General features: G+C 47.2%; 2 long non-coding RNA genes across 6 annotated transcripts in view; one reads left to right on the top strand and one right to left on the bottom strand.

The window, feature by feature from the left end:
* LOC103348693 (LHFPL tetraspan subfamily member 3 protein) overlaps positions 1–18,996 on the top strand; it is a 569,591-nt gene extending 550,595 nt beyond the window's left edge. For both annotated transcript variants that reach the window (XR_007920724.3, XR_007920725.3), the window contains one exon: positions 16,677–18,996. This is a non-coding gene — a long non-coding RNA (LHFPL tetraspan subfamily member 3 protein). The remainder of the gene's footprint in view (positions 1–16,676) is intronic.
* The window catches only part of LOC149127530 (uncharacterized), a 70,413-nt gene that overhangs the window by 30,301 nt on the left and 19,718 nt on the right, over positions 1–20,394 (bottom strand). Inside the window, exon 3 of one of the 4 annotated variants that reach the window (XR_016230990.1) lies at positions 5,518–5,792. The exons of the other annotated variants lie outside the window; for them this stretch is intronic. This is a non-coding gene — a long non-coding RNA (uncharacterized LOC149127530). Of the gene's footprint in view, positions 1–5,517; positions 5,793–20,394 lie in introns of those variants that run through there. 4 annotated transcript variants of the gene reach the window in all.

The following is a 20,394-nucleotide window of genomic DNA, read 5'->3' as shown; positions in this document are numbered from 1 at the left end:
TTCGACCACTCCCAGCCTGGTCCAAGCTGGCATCGTGTCTCCCCACACACTCCAGTGACTCCCACCTGTACCTGCTGTGCCACACAGAGCCACTTGAATCCCTCTACCACGTGGTTCCCATCACATTAGGAATAAATCCTAAGGATAGGTGCTCGGTGCAGCACTTGAGATGCCTTTTAGGACACCCACATCCCATATCGGAAGCCCGAGTTCAAGTCCCAGTTCTGTGTCTAATTCCAGCTTCCTGTTAGTGCACACACCGGGAGGCAGCAGATGATGACCCAAGTACTCAGGCCTCTGCCACCCATGTGGGAGACCTGGATGGACTTCCTGGCTCCTGTCTTCAGTCTGGCCCAGACTTGCCTATTGAGAGTTTTGGGGGAGTGAACCAAGCAAATGCATACTTGCGAGTCATCAGTCTTTCTCTTTGTCTCTCCTCTCTCCTCCCTCTCCCTGCCTCTCCAAAAAAAAAAAAAAAAAAAAAAGTTTTGAAAAACTAATAAGCTCAAAATGCCTTACCATGGTCTTAGGGCCTGCAGGGGCGTCGTCCCACCCACATTGTGGATCCTCTCCTGTCTGCAGCCACCCTGGCTTCCTGGCTGTCTCTCCTGCCTTGGCCTCTGCTGGTGCCTCCACATAGAAGGTGGACCTCAGTAGCTCTCCAGCTCCCTCACTTTCCATTTCTTTTTCTTCACAGCATTTAAAATTTGCCATATATATATATAATATATGTAATGTATTATCTTATATACAAATATAATTATACAAATATATATTATATATATATTTGCTTACTGCCTGCCTTCCCATCTAAATATGAACTTTATGGGAGCTGGGACTTACTCTTCTGTCCACTGCTGCACCTCCACACCTACAACAGTGTCTCACACAGACATCACAGGTGCTCAGTTAGTGGTGTTTGTTGAATGAATAGTGAAGCAAAAGGAAGAAAACGTACAGATTATTTAAGAATGGCTACTGACTGTTGGTCTAAGGTGTTCTTTATTAGGAGAGCTGGAAAAATGAAGCTCTTGATTTTTCTGTTTTTTGCTACCGCTGTTTTGTGGTCACTGCTCAAAGAAAAGGAATGTCCCTATTTTATTCCAATAAATGGTCATGTCTGGGTTTCTAGATCTCCTCTTCCACACATAGAAAAACTTTTTTTAAAAGATTTACTTGTTCATTTATCTGAAAGGCAAAGTGACAGAGAGAGAGAGATACCTTTTATCTGTTAATTCACTCCCTAAATGGCCACAACGGACAGGGCTGGGCTAGGCCAAAGCCAGAAACTTCTTCCAGGTCTCCCACATGAGAAGCCGGGACCCAAGGACTTGGACCATCCTCCGCTGCTTTCCCAGGCACATTAGCAGGGAGCTGGATCAGAAGTGGAGCAGCAGCCGGCGCCGCAGCTCACTAGGCATCCCGGGTTCTAGTCCCAGTCGGGGCGCCAGATTCTGTCCCAGTTGCTCCTCTTCCAGTCCAGCTGTCTGCTGGGGCCTGGGAAGGCAGTGGAGGAGGGCCCAAGTGCTTGGGCCCTGCACCTGCATGGGAGACCAGGAGGAAGTGCCTGGCTGTAGCGGCCATTTGTGGGGTGAACCAACGGAAAGAAAACTTTTTCTCTCTGTCTCTCTCTCTCTCACTGTCTAACTGCCTCTCAAAAAAAAAAAAAAAAAAAAAAAAAAAAAAAAAAAAAAAGAAGAAGTGGAGCAGCCAGGACTCAAACCAGCACTCTAATATGGGATGCTGGCATTGCAGGTGGCAGTTGAACTGGCTGTGCCACACACTGAACCCAGAAAAACTCTTCTTTATTCCACATTTGAAATGCTGAAAAATTATGCATCCACAATTACCAAATCACAAAATCAGCTTTTATCCATTTACTGTACATAAACAGAGCTAATGGGATTAGGCAATAGGAAATTTTTATTGCAAAATTATATTAATGGAGTCTCCCAGGGGCAAAGCTGCTCCACCTAGACGTTAAGCACGGTCCAGAAGTCACTCTAAAACTTCTTCAGGCCTCCCTGGGTCTCTGGGATCAAGAGAAGGGGAGACTGGGGTAGTCCACTCTCAACGTTCAGCTGTGGATTTGGGAGAATCTGCCTTGGGACTTTCCTCCTATAAACCATAGCTCTTGCCAAAGCTGGTTATCCATGGCAGCCATTTCCCCATCAGTGTTACGGAGATGGCCATTGAGTTCCGACAGGGGTCCAACAGCATTCGCTACACAGTGCGTGGCCAAAGGCAAAATGAAATGAGAAAGAGAACTGTCTATCTTATGATCAAAGAACATTGTTGGGGTAAAAGGACTGCTCCCCGACCCACCTACCCGCCCCCCGCTTCAGCTCAAATTAAAATGTCCATTCAGCTGCTAAACCCATCTTGGTACATCAGCCTGCCAAGTACCTGTCAAAGATTATTCTAGCTTGGGTTCCCCATAGGCAGGTATCGAAAAAAGGACTTAAGTGTGGGCAGCTTGTTTAAGGAGAGTGTAAGGGAAACACTGGTAGGGGGTGAGCAATTGAGACAGGCAGGGGACAGCATTCAGTAACGGGCATGCTATTGCCCTCGTCCATTTTCCATTGCTGTAATAAAATACCTGAGACCAGGTCATTTATAAGGAATACAGGTTTATTTCACTCATGGTTCCAGAATCTGGGAGGACCAAGAGGGCAGTGCAGTATTTGCTCAGCACCTGCTGAGGCTTCTTGCTGCCTCATTGCATAGCACAGGGCATCACCGTGCAAGACAGAGCAAGAATCTAGCTCGGGTCTCTCCTCCCCTGCTTACAAAGCCACTGATGCCATGACGGGAGACCCACTCCCTAAGAACTCTTCTAATCCTAGTTACTGCCCAAAGGCCCCACCTCAAAGCAGAATTAACGTGTGAATTTGGGGATTCAGTTTCCAACATGTGAACTTTGGAAGACACACTCAAGCCACCGTGGTTACAGAGCAAGTCATTGCTTGTGTGAGTGGAGTTCAATGCCACGGGAGTGAACCAGCAGATGGAAGGTCTCTCCCTCTCTCTCTGTAACTCTGCCTTTCAAATAAGTAAATAAATATTTTTTTAAGGCCATCAGATCAAAATGGGGAGAGAAAGGTGTGCAAACAGAGGCGAATCCTCACTTTTCCACCAGGGTCTCAACATCCATGGTATAAAACTCGTACATTAATGAACAGGAGGAACTGGGCACATTACTGGGACTCCTGGAGGAAGCACAGTAATAACTGGGAACTGGGAACTACTGAAGGAGGCTGTCTCGGAGAAGCAGGACTGGGCACAGGCAAGGTGGGGCAGCTCTCCTCATCACAGGATCCCTTGCACGTTTTGATCGTTTGTAATCGTAGGTGCACATTACCTCGATAAACAGAAATGTTCAGATCCAGCCTGCTACCCCCTTCCTGGTGTACTGCACCATCCCCATATGGATGCACACTCAGTCTATTTTTCTTAGGAAGGAGCAATCCTTGTCTCGTGCCCTAAAGGTGTTCTTTCCTCCCCTCCTCTCTCCTCACTCAGTCCTTGGGATGAGGAAACATCCAAGAGGGAGCTTCCCCTGCTGCAACCTACAGAGCAGACCCCAGACTCCCCCTCCCCAGCCAAGGAAGCATTTGTGCATCCTCATCTTTGCCCCATCCCCTCCCAGGGACAGTAGTAACCCTGGTTTAGTGTTCACACGGAGCGGCTGACACTAAGCAGCTGAATGGCCACATGCTTGTCCCTTTAGAAATGACAGGGAGGCCGCCCCTTCTCAGTGGACACTAAGCGCTTGCCTGGTAAAAGCCCCCAGTGCCCAGAGTCGAGGTAAATGGCTACAGGAAGCACTGGTGTCAGGCCAGAGGCCATGGGAGCAGGGCAGAGAAGCCAGGCTCTTCCAAAAGCCCCTGTAGCAGACGGCCTGGCTGCAGGGGCTGAGCTAATGCCAGCAAGGATCCTGTTTCTGTTGGCTTTAAACCTGGAAAGAGAGATTGACTGTGGCTCCCAGGGAGGCACTGTCGAGGGGACAAGGCCTGGGAGGCTGCCTGTCATGTCCTGCCTCACCAGCTGATGGAAATAGACAGGACAGTGGCACGGGGAGCTGCCCCAGCAGTGTCCCGATCCCCTTCCCGCCAAGACTGCCTCAGATTAGGTGGCCACTGAAGGTTTTAACTTTATTTTTTATTTCATTTCATTTATTTCATTTCATTTCATTTATCTCCCGCAGTAGATTCTTTGTATATAGCTTGGCTACTAATGCAGCTGCCAGAGCAAATCTGTTGAGCCCTTCTGGAGCGCTGGGTCCCTTGCCTGCTTGCACCTCAAGGTTCCCTCTCCTATCAGAGATACCCAAACGCCAAATGGGGGACCAGTCCGTGAACTGGCGCCCCCTTGTGTCGGCTGAGTGCCATTCCCCTGAGCTGCACAGGGGAGCGAGGCCTGGTTTCTAAGCAGACACCTACTCCCTGCTGCGTGTGGGATATGAACAACGTCACCGCGAGCAGAGCAGGGGCAGAGGGAGAAATGGCATGTGCTATGGGGAGTGTCACCCAGCTCCTATCTGTGACAGTCACCAAAGACAGAGAGGCAGGCAGGATGCTGGGAAATGTCTTCGGGACAGGGACCCACACAACTCCTGCCCTGTTCTGCCTTATACTCACTCCTGGCTCTCCCTGCACAGTCCCATTAATTCTGCTACCAGGAATCTAAGCACAGCAACTTATTCTTTCCATGTGGGTGGCTTTTGGCAGGCCCTGCGAGAGGGTTCTTCTTTGACAATGCTTGGTGTATTCCTTACAGCTGGTCTTCTCAGGGCTCACTCATCCATTCGGCAAGCATGCACAGGGGCGCACAAGGGAGGCGCCAGAGGGATGTTTGCAAACACCCACGGGGCTGTCCGTTTTGTGTGCTCAGGGCCTCAAAGCAGCTCCTAATCGCTGTCTTAGAGAAGCAAATGCAAACCCATGGGGACACTGGAGGTGGCATCGTGTTTAATTTTCTTGTCATTGCAAAGCATTTGATTTTCAAAATGACAGTAGCACATTTTTCCCAGTTATAAAAGTAACACATGCTTAATTCACCGCAAAAAAAAAAATCAAACAAAATCTATTTTTTTCTGATTGTTCTTCAGAAAGTGAAAAACATCCTAAATGTACTATTCAGTTCTAAATTACCATTTGTATTACAGGGTAGATTCTGCCATCTTTTCTTGTATGTGTATGTAAACATAAATATAAATGATTTCCAAAAATGGGATCGTATTATGTATGCTATATCATATTCTGCTTTTTTTTTTCATTTAACATGTCACAGAGGTCACTCACATAGTTTAGATCCATCGTCATTCTAAGTGACTGTGTCATGCACCCAGGATGGAGTCACATCAATGGCAGTGAACTTTACTCCCTGAAATCCTCTTCATCTACTCCCAGCCCAGCTTATCTCATCGTCTACCGACCCAAGCAGATGGAAGACCCCACCCCCACCCCCTCTGCCTCTCTGTAACTCTACCTTTCAAATAAATATTAAAAAAAAAAAAAATCAGTGGGGACTTGACCCCAGGCACTCTGGTATAGGATGCTAGTGCCTAGACTGCTGAGCGAAAGACCAGTAGTTTTCAAAGCAGACTCCAACAATCCTCAGAAAGCTGCAGAGGTGCAACATGGAGAAGGGGCGGAAGAGGGGCAAAGCCGGCCGGGGTGTGGCTTCGAGCCCTTCGCTGGAGCAGCTGCACTTCTGCTTCGTGCCCAGGACGGAGACTCCTTAATGCTTCACTTGGAAAAGGCTGTTCTGTGCATAGGAGCGGGAAACAACTGAAAACCAGCCAAGAGTGAACGCGGTCAGGAGAGCGAGATTTAGTTCCGACGCTCACTGGCTGGGTGGCTTTGGGCAACCCACGTCATCTCTGAGCCCCAGGATGCTGACCTTCGAAACAAGACAGTCGGGATTGTCAGTGCCTGTTTTACTCTGCTGGTGCTGCCGTAACAAAATGCCACAGACGTGGCTTAGGCAGGCAAGTCTGTCATCTCACAGTCCTGCAGGCTTCAAGGGCCAAGATCAAAGGGTGGAGGGTCTGGCTTCCCCTGGGGCTGCTCTGCCTGGCTTGCAGATGCTGTCCTCATGCTATGTCCTCACATGGCCTCATCTCTGGGGCACACCCCGAGTCTCCTCCTCCTCGCATACGGACGCCAGTCCTCTTGGATTAGAATCCCACCCTTATGACCTCAGCAACCTTAATTACCTCCCAAGAGGGCCTGTCTCTAAATACAATCACATTGGGAGTCAGGCCTCCAATGGGGGAGGCTGGGGAGACACCGTTCAGCCCATAAGGAGCACAAGGCTCCTTTCAATAAACACAACAGGGTTATTGAGCAGCCACCCTGCACCAGGCCCTGCTCTGGGCACTTGGGGCACACACAGATGCTTATCAGAAGTGGCCTTTGCGCTCTGGGGGGTATCTCTCTAGAAGGACACAGTGGGCTCTGATAAGGGATCATTGGAACCCAAAGAAGAGAAGGGAGCAGCCCAGGAAATGCCTGCAGCAGCACAAGTTGAGATGAGATGTGAAACATGAGAAGGTAGTCACCAGTTAGGAAACCTGAGGAAGGTCTTCCAGCAGAAGGAGCCACTGCCCAGGGGTGAGACACGGTCAGGTCATGTTCAAGAGCCTGGAGTGCAGTCTGAGGTGGATACCTAAGAGGCGAGGCGGGCACAGGGAGAGACGAAGGACTTGGGGGCTGAGCTAAGCAAAGCAACTGGGCATATTCAGTTGTGTATTAGCCCATTTTCTGATGTTATAACAAAATACTAAAGCTGAACACTTTATAAGAACAGCTGTATTGACCTCAAGGTTGTGAGATTGGAGAGCATGGAGCCAGCATCTGCTCAGCTCTGGGGAGGGCCTCAAGACAGGCTTCACAATGACAGCAGTGTGTGCAAGAGTGATCACAGAGCACGACAGGAAGCCAGAGCAGGTCAGGGATAGGGCTAGCTCTTTTTATAATAGCCCACTCTCTCAAGAACTAACAGGGGACCTATGAGAACTACATTAATCCCTTCTGAGGACAGTGACTCTGGTGAGCTAATGACCTGGACTAAACCCCACCCCCTAAAGGTTCCATCACTCCTCAGTGTCACTGAATGAAAGACCAAGCAACCAGCTCATGTGCACTTTGGGAACTCAAACAACATCCAGGCCACAGCAAGTAATAACGTGTTGCTTCAAAAAAGCTTTAAGCTGGAGAATAGTCTGCTTACTTCTGCAAATCAGAAAGTCCTGAAATTCTGCAGTTCAACCCATCTCTAACTTTCCTTACTGCTATGTCATTTGTGGCCAACCAATGTCTACCATTCGGAGATGGATTGCACAGCAACTAAGTGCCTTAATTCTTGGTTACTTCTCTACTGGGGCTGGAGGACAGTGTTCACGGGATCTTGATCACAAACTGCCTCCTGGCCTCTGCGTCCACTTCCCCTTTGGTCTAGAGAGGAAGTATATATCATATCCTACTTGAAAGCCTTATTTCACTACAACAAGCACCCTTGTGGGGAATTAAGGCCAGGGCTATTAACTCTGTGGTCATCAAGGCAATGTAAAGTCTCATGATCCTGAACCCTCTGCCTACTCAAGACTCACTCAAGACCATAGGCTCACATGCTGCGAAACAAAAGGTCCCTAGAAGACAGAATGTGTTTAAGGTTGTAAAAATCTGTGCCTTAATAATACCAATGAAGCTTGTAGAGTGGTTGGGAAGGAGAAGGGGCAAACTTGGTTGGGTTTTATAGGCAATTATTAGTGATCCACTTTTTAATAATGCTGATTCTAGTGTCCCTTGAGAAACTTTCAAAAGGAAGTCCCTTTCCTATGTAAGTTCTGTGCAACAGAGGATGAGTATTTAGGATAGGTGTTGTGGGTTCTGGCTCTTCCACTTCTGATCCAGCTTCCTGCAAATGCGCTTGGGAAGGCAGAAGCTGATGGCCCAAGTTTGCTTGGGTTGGGTTCCTGCTGCCCATGTGGAAGACCCAGGTGGCATTCCAGGTTCCTGGCTTTAGCCTAGCTCAGCCCTAGATGTTGCAGCCATTTGAGGAGTGAACCAGCAGATGGAAGATCTCTCTCTCTCTCTCTCTCTCTCTCACTCTCTCTCTCTCTCTCTGACTCTGCCTCTCAAATAAAAACAATTTTTTTAAAGAGGGGATAGGTACTAAATAAATAAATTAGATACACAAGTACAGATATATCAATATGTATTATTCAGGTAATATTACTAAAAACAAATAACATGACTACAGAGTAATATAACAAAAAGCAAAATTTTCTCCTGAGGAAACCTCTCCATACAAGTCTAAAGAAAGAAAATAGGTTTATTATTGAGCAAGAATTAAACTATAGGGCCCGGCACTGTGGTGTAATAGGTAAAGCTGCTGCCTATGGTGCCAGCATTCCACATGGGCACCAGTTCAAGTCCTAGCTGCTCCACTTCCAATCCAGCTCCCTGATAATATGCCTGGGAAAGCAGCAGCAAATGGCCCACATGAGAGACCTGGAAGAGACTGCTGGCTTCAGATTGGCCCAGCTCTGACCATTGCAGCCATTTGGGGAGTAAATCAGCAGACGGAAGACCTCTCTCTCTCTCTCTCTCTCTCTCTCTCTCTCTTTCTCTATTTTTCTCTCTCTCTCTTATTCTGCCTTTCAAATAATAAATAAATAAATAAAATTAAACCACAATGTGATGTGCAACACAGGCAATTTCCTAAGAGACTGAAAAGACAAAAAGAGAGCCAGCCCATCCTTTGATAGAGCTTAACAGGTGCAACCCATTCTACACACGTCCTCATGATAAACACCAGCCAGGCCTCAAGGAAGAGAACTTGTCAGTACCATTTAACACACATAGTGCATCCTAAATTCACCTGATAGTTGGGGGTAACCATCTGTGGATTATGGGTTATGCAAAGGAAAAGCAAACTCCTATCCTTTCAACATGAGGCAGTTCTGCAATGGAAAGGAAGATTTCCCACAAAGATAGCCAGGCTGCCACCCTCCCAAAGAGACTGGGAAACTGGGGTCCAGCTCCCTTGCTGTCCACACTTCAAACAGACATTCCTGAATCCAAACGTGGGCACAAGGCTTCTTACAACCTGTACACATATTCCCAAGAGACAGAGACAGACCTGACGAGTTTCCTGAAGAAAACACTCCATGGGAAGACGGGATGTCTCTTCCCTTATTCAGAGGGAGAATTAGACCTCTTTTTAAAATTTGCATATGTCCTTCTAATATCCAAGTAAAACTGCTACTGCAAACACCGAGAGCCCACACACTACAGCAGCAGTCAGCACAGTGTGTGGCAGGTGGTCAAATGCTCACAATAGCTTGGTAAGGGAAACACCTTCCTATCCTCACACCTGAGGGACCTGGCCAGGCAGCATGCCCAGGGTCACAGAACTGGGACGTGGAAATGCAGAGCAGTCCCTGGACAGTCTGTCCCCAAGCTGAACCCTTGGGCCTTCCTGCTGCAGGGAAAAGCAGATGATTATAAGATTTATTGGTTAGTGGATATTTTTATACACATTTCTGCAATGAGAAAGTGCTGCTTATCATATTCTACATTTATTGATTTGAAAGGCAGAACTACAGAGAGAGAAAGATCTTCCATTTGCTGGTTCACTCCCCCAAATGACTGTGATCGCTAGGGCCGAGCCAGGCTGAAGCAAGGAATCTGGAGCCCTATCTGGGTCTCCTACATAGGTGTCAGGGGTCTGAGTACTTGGACCATCATCTGCTGCATTCCCAGGTGCATTCGTAGAGAGCTAGATGAAAAGTAGAGCATGGAATGCCAGGCTCGCAGGCAGAAGCTTAACCCACTGCATCACAACGCCGGCTCCTAAGGCATAAACTTCTTGTAGGCAACATTTCAATCTTCAGGATAGTCTTGGGAAGGAGGAACCCTTATCTTTCTAGTGGGTAAATTGAAATACAGATTTGTTAAAGGGCTTTGCTGGAGTTACCCAGTCAGTAAGAGGTAGAACTCAAGTTCAGAGCCAAAGAGAGCAGCTAAGGAAAAAACACATTTAACCACTAAACTATGTTTGGAAACTTACATTATCACAGAAGACCAATGGACTCTCGAGATGGTGTTTGGAGAATAAGAGCGAGCCTGTGAGGCAGGTCTTATCAAGAGAGAACAGCTCAGGCAGGAAGAGAAGTTAGGACAGAAGCCAGGCATAGGGAAATGATGCTAAGGTCTGGTGTTTCCCAGAGGCAGAAAGCACAGGAAGATGGGTGAGCCTGAACACTCAACAGCGGCACAGAAAGAAGAATTCATTATGTTGAGAATTTAATATGAATTTGCCTTCCATGGTTTGTAATTTCTCATGTAGTGGTACCCAGTTTTGGATTTATTTAAAAGGCACACAGAGGGAGGGAGGGAGAGACAGAGACAGAAACAGAGATCATCTGTCTGCTGGTTCACTCCCCAAATGCCCACAAACAACCAGGGCTGGGCCAGGCTGAAGCCAGAAGCCAGGAACTTCATCCTGGTTTCCCACGTGGGTGGCAGGGACCAAGTACTGGGGTCATCATCTGCTGACTTCCTAGGCACATTAGCAGGAAACTGGACCAAAAGCAGAGCAGCCAGCACTCAAACCAGAACTGCAGGGAACTGTGTTCTACCTCCCAGAGATAAAAGATATCCCTGGTAGAGATGCATGCAGTTTGAAATAGGAGTGGGAGACAATGGGGTCAGCATTGTGGCACAGAGGGTTAAGCCTCTACCTGAGATGCTGGCATCCCATACGGGCACCGGTTCCAGTCCTGGCTGTTCCACTTCTGATCCAGCTCCTTGCTAATGCTCCTGGGAAAGCAGCAGAAGATGGCCCAGGTGCTTGAGTCCCTGCCACCCATGTGAGAGACCTGGATGGAGTGTCAGGCTCCTGGCTTTCACGTGGTCCAGCCCTAGCTCTTGAGGCCATTTGGGGAGTGAACCAGCAGATGGAAGATCAATCTCTCTCCTCTCTTCCCGCCCCTTGTAACTCTGCCTTTCAAATAAAATAAATAAATCTTAAAAAACAAAGTGGGAGAAAACGACAAAACTTCTCAGTGCTTAGCCGATAAGGAAACGTAGCCTGTAATTCCTCCCTCACTCGTTCTCACAGCAAAGACTCCCATTCTGCGCAAAGCCTGCCTGTTCCAACCAAGCATTTGTCTCCCTCGAACGGAGGGCTCCCAACCCTAAATAAATAGGTCGGATAGGAACAATCAGCAGGAACAGACCACAGGAGACCTTGAAACTGTGGGGAGCAATCCGGACTAGACTGGGTTACTCGAATTGAGACTTGTTCTATGCATCTGCTCTCCCACAGTATGGCGCTGGGAGAGAAGTAAACAGCTTCCGCACAGCTGCCTCCAGTTCAACCAATTAACTGTAGGACTTGCTCCTGATTGGAGGAGAGCAGCGTACTCGGCGTGTGGGCAGCCGAGTTGGGATTGGCGGAGGAGGACTATAAAGGAGGAGAGAGACGGCATGCACCAGGAACATCTATGGGGAACATCTAGCTAAGGGAACCCGTGCAGCCCCCAGAGAGCTGGCCGGCGGTGTGCCGCTCCCCTGCGGAAGTGGGGAATGCGGCCAGGGGGAACTGCCCTTCCACGGAGGTGGAAGGGATAGTAGCCAACCCGGGAAGAACCAGCAGCAAACCCGGGGAGGGCCGAGCAGACGAAAAGAACAGCGCAGGGTTCAGTGTTGCTCCTCCACGAAGAGGGGGAGCGACAGAAACTGCAACAGACACATAGAAAATCTAAGAGTAGCATCTGCATAGGGCGGACAACGCAGCCATTGGAAATGCTGCTCTCACGAGGCATCTTTTAATTGCCTCCATGATAGGCAACATCCCTGGTCCACGGGAAATGTTAGCAAAAGTTTTGAAAAGAGCAGACTGTTTTACAAGGCAACGATTTCAGCGTAGCCACCCCAGTGCTTCCACTAAATTCTGCAAACTGCCCTGGTGTCCCATAGTCTTAAGGCTGAAGGAGTGATAGCCACATGTGGAGAGGAAAATCCTGCCCTCTGTTTCTGTCTGCCTACTCTCTTCACAAATCTGCTTGACGCCTTCAGGTGAAAAACTCTTCCTTGTGCATGCCGACTAAGTCATCATCACAGCATTCCGGTTTTATCTTCCCTGCCAAGTGATTTTCTGGGATCACATGGGGAGTGTTTGTGTTCCGAGTACCCCCTGGAACAAAAATCCTGACTATTTTTAGCCCAACATTCTGCAGCACTCTCATATGTCCTGGGGTTCTTGTTACATGGTTGTATCCTGAACTAGAAAGAAAAAAAAAATACCCTGTCATTGCTGTGTCTGAGTATCGCAAACTCCAGCAAACCCTCTGAGTAAGTCTCATGATGAGCCACCTGCAGTCAAGGGCAGGGCACAGTAGCAAGGTGAGGTGAGCCAGATGCCCAGTGTGCAGAACTGAAGGCAGCACTCGCCCTGCATATGCAGGACCCGGTGGGTGAGTCTCCTTGAACTTGTTTCCGAAGCACCTCATCTACCTCCCCCAGTGCAGGCAGGGCTCCCTGTCTTCACACTCTCACTTTCCCATTATCTCCTCAACTTCTCGCCCACACCGTGACTGGGGAGTCCAGCCCCAGTGTTAATAATAGCCAGCACAGGCCGGCGCCGAGGCTCAATAGGCTAATCCTCCACCTGCGGCGCCGGCACCCTGGATTCTAGTCCCGGTCGGGGCACCGGATTCTGTCCCGGTTGCCCCTCTTCCAGGCCAGCTCTCTGCTGTGGCCCGGGAGTGCAGTGGAGGATGGCCCAAGTGCTTGGGCCCTGCACCCCATGGGAGACCAGGAGAAGCACCTGGCTCCTGCCTTCAGATCAGCGCGGTGTGCCGGCCGCGGTGGCCATTGGAGGGTGAACCAACAGTAAAGGAAGACCTTTCTCTCTGTCTCTCTTTCACTGTCCACTCTGCCTGTCAAAAAATAAATAATAATAATAATAATAATAAAATAATAGCCAGCACAGGGGCCAGTGCTGTGGTGCAGCGGGTTAATGCCCTGGTCTGAAGCACCAGCAACCCATATGGGCGCCGGTTCTAGTCCCAGCTGCTCCACTTCAGATCCAGCCCTCTGCTATGGCCTGGGAAAGCAGTAGAAGATGGCCCAAGTCCTTGGGCCCCTGTACCCATGTGGGAGACCCAGAGGAAGCTCCTGGCTCCTGGCTTCAGATTGACGCAGCTCCGGCCGATGTGGCCATCCGGGGAGTGAACCATCGGACAGAAGACCTCTCTCTCTCTGCCTCTCCTCTCTCTGTGTAACTCTGACTTTCAAATAAATAAATAAATCTGTTTAAAAAAATAATAATAATAGCCAGCATAGAATAGAGCTTCATGAAGAGAGGTTGGCCAATCAAAGATGAGACTACGACAAGGGACCCCATGAGAGAGTCAGCCCTGTGGAAGCCACCAGTGACCCAAGACCAGAACAGATACAGAAGGGGTTATTGAGGTAGGACCTGTCCTGGCCAGGCCCAGAGCTACAGGGCATGATGATAGGAAATAAAGAGGGACACTTGTGAGATTAGCCACCGTTGCCCTCTTCTTACAAGAGGGCTTAGGATTTTCCCAGGGAGACATCTACCCTGCAGGAAGCTCCCTACCTCCCCTAGGTACAGGTGTCACTGCTCTGGGGGCTGACATTGTGGTACAGTGAGTTAAGCTGCTGTTTGTGATGCCAGAGCCAAATCAAGTCCCAGCTGCTCCACTTCCAATCCAGCTCCTTGCTGATGTGCCTGAGAAGGCAGCAGAGGGTGATCCAAGTACTCGGGCCTCTGCCACCCACTTGGGAGACCCAGATGGAGTTCCTGACTCCTAGCTTTGGCCCAGCCCAGAGTTGGCTGTTGCAGCCATTTGGGGAGTAAACCAGCAAATAGAAGATTTCTCTCTCTCCCTCTCTCCCTCTCTCCCTCTCTCCGTCTCTCCTTCTCTCCCTCTCTCCCTCTCACCCTCTCTCCCTCTCTCCCTCTCGCCCTCTCTTCCTCTCTCCCTCCCTCTCCTGCAAAGCCATTCAGATAAATAAATCTTTTTTAAAAATGGTAGGGCTTGGCATTGTGCATAGTGGGTTAAGCTGCTGCTTGCAATGCCGAAAACCATATGAGTACCAGTTCGAGTTCCAACTGCTCCACTTCCAATATAGCTCCCTCCTGATGTGCCTTGGAAAGTAGCAGAAGATGTCCCAAGTACTTTGGTCCCTATACCCACATGGGAGATCTAAATGAACCTCCTGGGTCCTGGCTTCAACCTGACCCAGCCCCAGCTGACGCAACTATTTGGGGAGTGAACAAGCAGATAGAAGATCTCTCTTTCTACCTCTCTCTCTCTCTGTAACTCTATCTTTCAAATAAATTTTAAAAAATCTTTAATAAAATAATAAATCCCTTCTAACATCCATTGTCCCCTTCTCAGCGCACTGAACACTGGTCTCACACCACCTGGGATGCAGTTTCGACACAGTCACTCACCTCCTGGAAGTCTCAGGATTTCCTTCATCCTGTGGGGTCATAAAGTCAGATCAGGCATCTTAGATCCTCAGAAAGACAAGCAGGGAGTCCCTGGCTCACGGATGCCAACAAACGATTCACATGAAAGCAGACTTCTCTATCATGAAATTAAAAGTCTATTTATTTGAGAAACTTGACTTTTGCCTCGCATACACACACACACACACACACACACACACACACACACTTCCCCTGCATCATGCATGTGTACAGCTCTGAGCGCCTCCACCTGCTGCCCTCTCCTCTGGTGATCAGCTACTTTTCAACCCATTTCCAAGTTCTCTTTCCTGTGTCAGCAGCCCCTGCCCACTGCTCCCCTCCCCCATACCCAGCTAGCACCTTGCACGGTCTTACTGGAAAACCTAGACATTCAGCTTTTGTAGAACTTAGAGAGAATGGTGTGCAGAGTGAAGAATGCTAGAATGTGGAGTCAGAAGCCCGCAATCCAGACGTGGGAATCCCAAGCAGCCAGAGCACCTCGACAGCAGCCCAGCAGAAACCATCCCGGGTGCAGAACTGCCAGGAGCACTGTGCACAGGCACTGCCTGCTCCCTATTGCTTTGAATAATATCTGCCGAAAGCGCTCCCTTCCACAGGGCTTCTGCCAGCGTGACTCATTCTCGGAGAATCGCTACAGACTAAGCATCATTTTGACACGGTCAGATTTCAATTATCCCCTATGTTGTCTGCGGGCATTAAAACAACGGTGAGCGCTCTTGTTGAAACAAGTTGGTTCAAATCATCATGTGCACAAGGCTTTTTTACAGTGTGTTGGAAAGCCAGGGGGAAAACACTGCAAAGAGCAGCAAAGTCTTGGAGAGGTCTGTCTAGCACAGATTCAGTGATGATAGTCTCACCTTGTGTTTCCAAGTGCTCTGTGACTTGGAACCAAAATGCTCTTCTCATGTGCCAAAATCTGCCACACCATGGCCAGCTAGGTGCATTTACCCAGCCTCACCACCCATAAGGTGCCCCAACACCCTACTGATGCCAGAGACTGTGAAAACCACCTAAAGAAAAGGGCTGAGCATTCTGCTTGTGGCCTAGCTCTGTTGATTCAGGCAGAGTTCCTGGTCTGCTAGAAAAAAGGAAAAGCTACCATCTCCCAAGAATTTATCCTAATGAAAACATTTTAAGAGCAAATAATGATGGGGCCGACACTGTGGCTTAGTAGTTTAAGCCTCCGCCCAAGGTGCCAGCATCCCATTTGGGTGCCAGTTACTGTCCCAGGTGCTCCTCTTCCAATCCAGCCCTCTGCTTGTGGCCTGGTAGGCCAATGGAGGATGACCCAAGTCCTTGGACCCCTGCATCCATGTGGGAGACCTGGAAAAAGCTCCTGGCTTCTGGCTTCTGGCTTTTGGCTTCTGGCTTCTGGCTTCTGGCTTCTGGCTTTGGATCAGCTCAGTTCTGGCCATTGCAGCCATTTGGGAAGTGAACCAGCAAACTCTGTGTGTGTGTGCATGCATGTGTGTGCATGTGTGTGTGTATCTCCCTCTCTCCGTGTCACTCTGATTTTCAAATAAATAAATAAATCACTTCTTAAAAAAGAAATGTGATGCTGATGTGTATAAAAAGTGTCAATATAGAAAACTGCATTTAACATGATGTTAAAAATGTCATCTGTATTGTGATGTCTACTACATAAAGTAAGTGTGTGTTTAAGGAATGGGAAGGAAACAGAAGGTAGGTCAAGGTGAGTGGGCTGTAGATGATTCATCTTCACAGTCATTTACTTGTAGCGGTTAGAATGTTGTCTTTAAAATCAAACTGGGAAAGACAGACAAAACCCTCCACTGAGACACTGTCCAGGCAGAAAGGTCTGCCCTGGTGGCATCATTCCACCTCCTACCTTCCTCCTTCAAGGCAGCCAGTGCCCCTGTCCCAGAGGAAAGAAGTCTGTGGGGAGCTACAGGACGTCCCCTTATCAGGAAGGCTGCGCCGTGTGCTCCATGGAACAGAAATCTCAATCTGCCCTGTCTTCTTTGGCAAAGAATCTGAAATATATCTGAGCCATTTGTTGGTGTGGTTTTTCTGGGACAAATATTGTGTGCAAAAATCATGCTGACAGACCAGATAATGCATTCTTTTCTCTTCCCCTCCACCTCTTCTCTCTCTCTTCCCTCCCCTTTCTGCAGTTCTGCTAAGCCAATATTCTCTAGAATGAGCACAAAACAAATCAAATAACAGCTAAACCAACCGAACAACAGCTTTTGTACATCAACATCAAGAAGGAAGACGCTTGGGAGAGATGAGAGCTCAGAGACGAAATGTAGACAAGCCCGACACACCCCTTTGTCAAAGCACCCTCCAAACCTAGAGCAGCAGAGATGGGAAGGACTTTTCTGGAAAGATGCAATCGTGGATTACACACCAGCTCATCGGAACTCACTGAATAAGATCAGATAACATTCACGAAAAAAAATCATATTCAGGAAATACTTTAAGGAAGCAGGATATATGTGTACCAGAATTAACATGTAAAACTATATACACATACCGAGGTTTGTAAACTGTCCTTTTTTTAATCAAACTGAAAACAAAAACAAACAAACAAACAAAAAGCTTTAACCTTTTGACACTATTTTCAAAAAGACAGTTAGGTCTAAATTATCCCTATCTTAACAGCTAAGAGACTGGCCGAGTGTCACTTGTTGAGAAAGCATCTTAGAGAACGCCTCTGACCTTCGGTTCTGCAGCTCCACTCTTCTTTCTTTCACTGTGTGATTACTTTCAACCACTCAGTTATGAAGAGACGTAACACTCAAACTTTGTACCCAGTCTGTGTTCACTTTAATCTGTCCATGCAAGTGATGACTGAGAAAGTGTTTCTGACATATACTCTTACTCCACCAAGCTGTATACCGCGCAAGGTACATCTTTACATCCTAGGTTGCCAAGCAACAGAGATTTCCCTGTCTTTCAGAAAACACCACCGAGGACCTCTGAAAAATAGAAAAAGCTCATTTTCACCTTGGATGCTCACATGTAATATATAGGCTGCTATCCAATAAATACTTTTTTCTAATTCTCCCTAGTATGTGCATAGGGGTTTAATATACTTTATAAGTAGATATCTAAAATATCTCTTTTTTTATTTCTTTGCCATAGATGTCATCGGAAATCCATACTCTTTATTTCCCCTATTGACAGGTACTCATTTTTTAATCATTCCTCAGTCCATTAAACCTACTTCTAAATCATAGTAAGTAATACTAACAAAACAAATAACAATCTAATAGCCTTAGAAATAAATGACTATATACATATACAGGTCAAAGAAACTTGGTAGGAATAAGAGACCTTTTTGTTGACTAATGTTGGTTTTGAGAATTCTCTGATTGTTTTTCATTGGCTAGCATTTGGAAGCACTTAAAACTAAAGGAGTTGTCTTCAACAGTCTTTGCTTCCCAAGCATTGCCCACCAACGCCATCACCACATACCCTGCCAACATCCAAAACACAGGAGTATTTAATACTGAAAGATCCAACTGCCTGATGAATACAAGCTACAGTGCACATGTAGGGATAGTTGGTGGAAGCCAAACCATGTTCTATACCTGAGCAGAAAATGTAGACACATGGAATGCCTTCACATGTAGACGCAAAAGTAAGATCAAGTTAGCATACATTACTAGCACATCCGACAAAGAACTGATGTGCACCGAGGCTGACTCCTTTCACCCTATATTAGGACCATGCCTGTTTTGGTCACATGATTCTGGTATAGCCTTCTTTTCACCGTCAATGAGACAATGTGTCAAATGACTCAAAGCATATACCCAGTATGGGCAAGTGAGTAAACTCACTTCGCAGAGATGTGACTTTTCTAAAGAACCGAGTAAGGGAAGATGTGGCATTGTGACTAAAGGATTGGCTGTTCCGGGGGTGATTTGTTGCGTGGAGTATCAGCTCTTCTACTGCATCCAGAACATCCTACTTACTAAATTCAATTACACACAACTTTTCAAGAATTCATCTTTATTTAAAGGGAGATACCTCTCTACTTTCTACTGTACCTACAGTCAGCACAGAAGGTATTGGCTTTCTTTAACCCATGTAAATTACAGCTTCCATTGGGAGGCCTACATCACTAGTAGTGGTATTAACAAAAATGACAAAGTATTTTACACCTACATACAAAGGTTCCTTAAAGGTTTTGCCATAGAACTTAAGTGTAATTTAGCATACCACAGTGCTGTGAAGATGGGTCATTGATGATGTGCCATTTGTACATAGGTAATAGTCGTGTCAATCACTAAATGTTAATTAAGTATAACAAGTCTGTTTTTATCTTTTTAAAAAAAAAACAAGAAGTGACTCCCCTCCTCATTCTGTTCTGTTGTATTGCGTCCAAAAGTTGTGTGTAATTTTTTTAAGGTCCAGGAAATGTAAAGAAATTTGTTGGAATATCTGAATTTCTGTAAAAAAATAAAAATAAGATTTTGGTACTTAAAACTCTTTGTGATGTGGTATATATTTGTTGCATTCACTATCTGTCTTTGTCCAGTGGTCCAGCGATAGCTAAGAGTTTGAAGTAACTCTTTTTAGAAAAATCTCCTTGCCTCCTGCATTCCATAACTTTGCCAACAGCAAATTTTATTAGCTCTGCAGGACCCTCACCTACAAGGCATGATTAACATTTCCAGAGCCTCTTCTAGCCAAATATTGAAATACCTTAAGCTCATTCTTCATGCACCCAGGGGAGTGAACTTGATAATTAAGTAAACAGCTGGGCCCTCAAGTAAAACTTGGCCTGAAACTTAAAATTGCTCAATCAATCTCTACTTTGCAAATGGAAAACATGCCCCTGTTCCTGAGACACAAGTGGCCCCATCGCCTTGCTTTATATTGGGCATGTGCTGTCTAGCTGGGCTCCAATTCCAGATCCTTCATTTCCTTTTTTTTTTTTTTTTTTTTTTTTTTTTTTTTTTTTTGACAGGCAGAGTTAGACAGTGAGAGAGACAGGGAGAAAGGTCTTCCTTTCTGTTGGTTCACCCCCCAAATGGCCACTACGGCTGGTGGGCTGCGGCCGGCACGCTGCGCCTATTTGAAGCCAGGAGCCAGGTGCTTCCCCCTAGTCTCCCATGCGGGTGCAGGGCCCAGGCACTTGGGCCATCCTCCACTGCCTTCCCGGGCCACAGCAGAGAGCTGGACTGGAAAAGGAGCAACCAGGACAGAATCCGGCGCCCCAACCAGGACTAGAACCCAGGGTGCCGGTGCCACAGGCCGAGGATTAGCCAAGTGAGCCGCGGTGCTGGCCAAGATCCTTCATTTACTATATGACTCTGAGTCACTTCAAGCCTCAGTGTCCTTGCCTACAAAATGGGTATAAATAATAAGTCTCAGCAGTCAGTGCTGATGTGAGAATATAAATTAAACCACAGTGTTGTCCTTGGCAGGCAGGAGATGGTCAATGAATATTGATTCCTTCCTCTCCTACTCCACACAAGGTTTTGAAGGAAGGGAAGAAACATAAAGCAAAGTCTCAATTCTCAAAATGCTGAAGATAATTAAGGGTGATAATTATGAAAGCAGATTGAAAGCCTAAACACATAAAAGGGCCAGGTACACAAGTAAATTAACAAAGCAAGCTGGTTTTGGGAAGATACTAGGAATTAGTGGGACTAAGGGTCACAGTCAGCTCTAGTCATTGAACAGATATACATCAAGTTCTTACTGTGTGCCAAAGATTGTTGTAAACCCCAAGAAAATTGTGGTGGGTCAAACAAGGCATATCTCTGCTCTCTTAGGTCTTATGTTCCAGGGGAAGAAACACAAGAATAGGAGAATGTCAGCTAACAACAGGAGCCCTAGAGAGAATAAAACAAGGTGGTATAATAGCAACAAGGGAGG

The sequence above is a fragment of the Oryctolagus cuniculus genome, chromosome 3 (genome assembly GCF_051225735.1).
Source record: "Oryctolagus cuniculus isolate XC-2025 breed Fujian yellow rabbit chromosome 3, ASM5122573v1, whole genome shotgun sequence".
Classification (NCBI taxonomy): domain Eukaryota; kingdom Metazoa; phylum Chordata; class Mammalia; order Lagomorpha; family Leporidae; genus Oryctolagus; species Oryctolagus cuniculus.
Note: the sequence above shows the minus strand (reverse complement) of the source record. Positions and strands in the feature narration are given on the sequence as shown.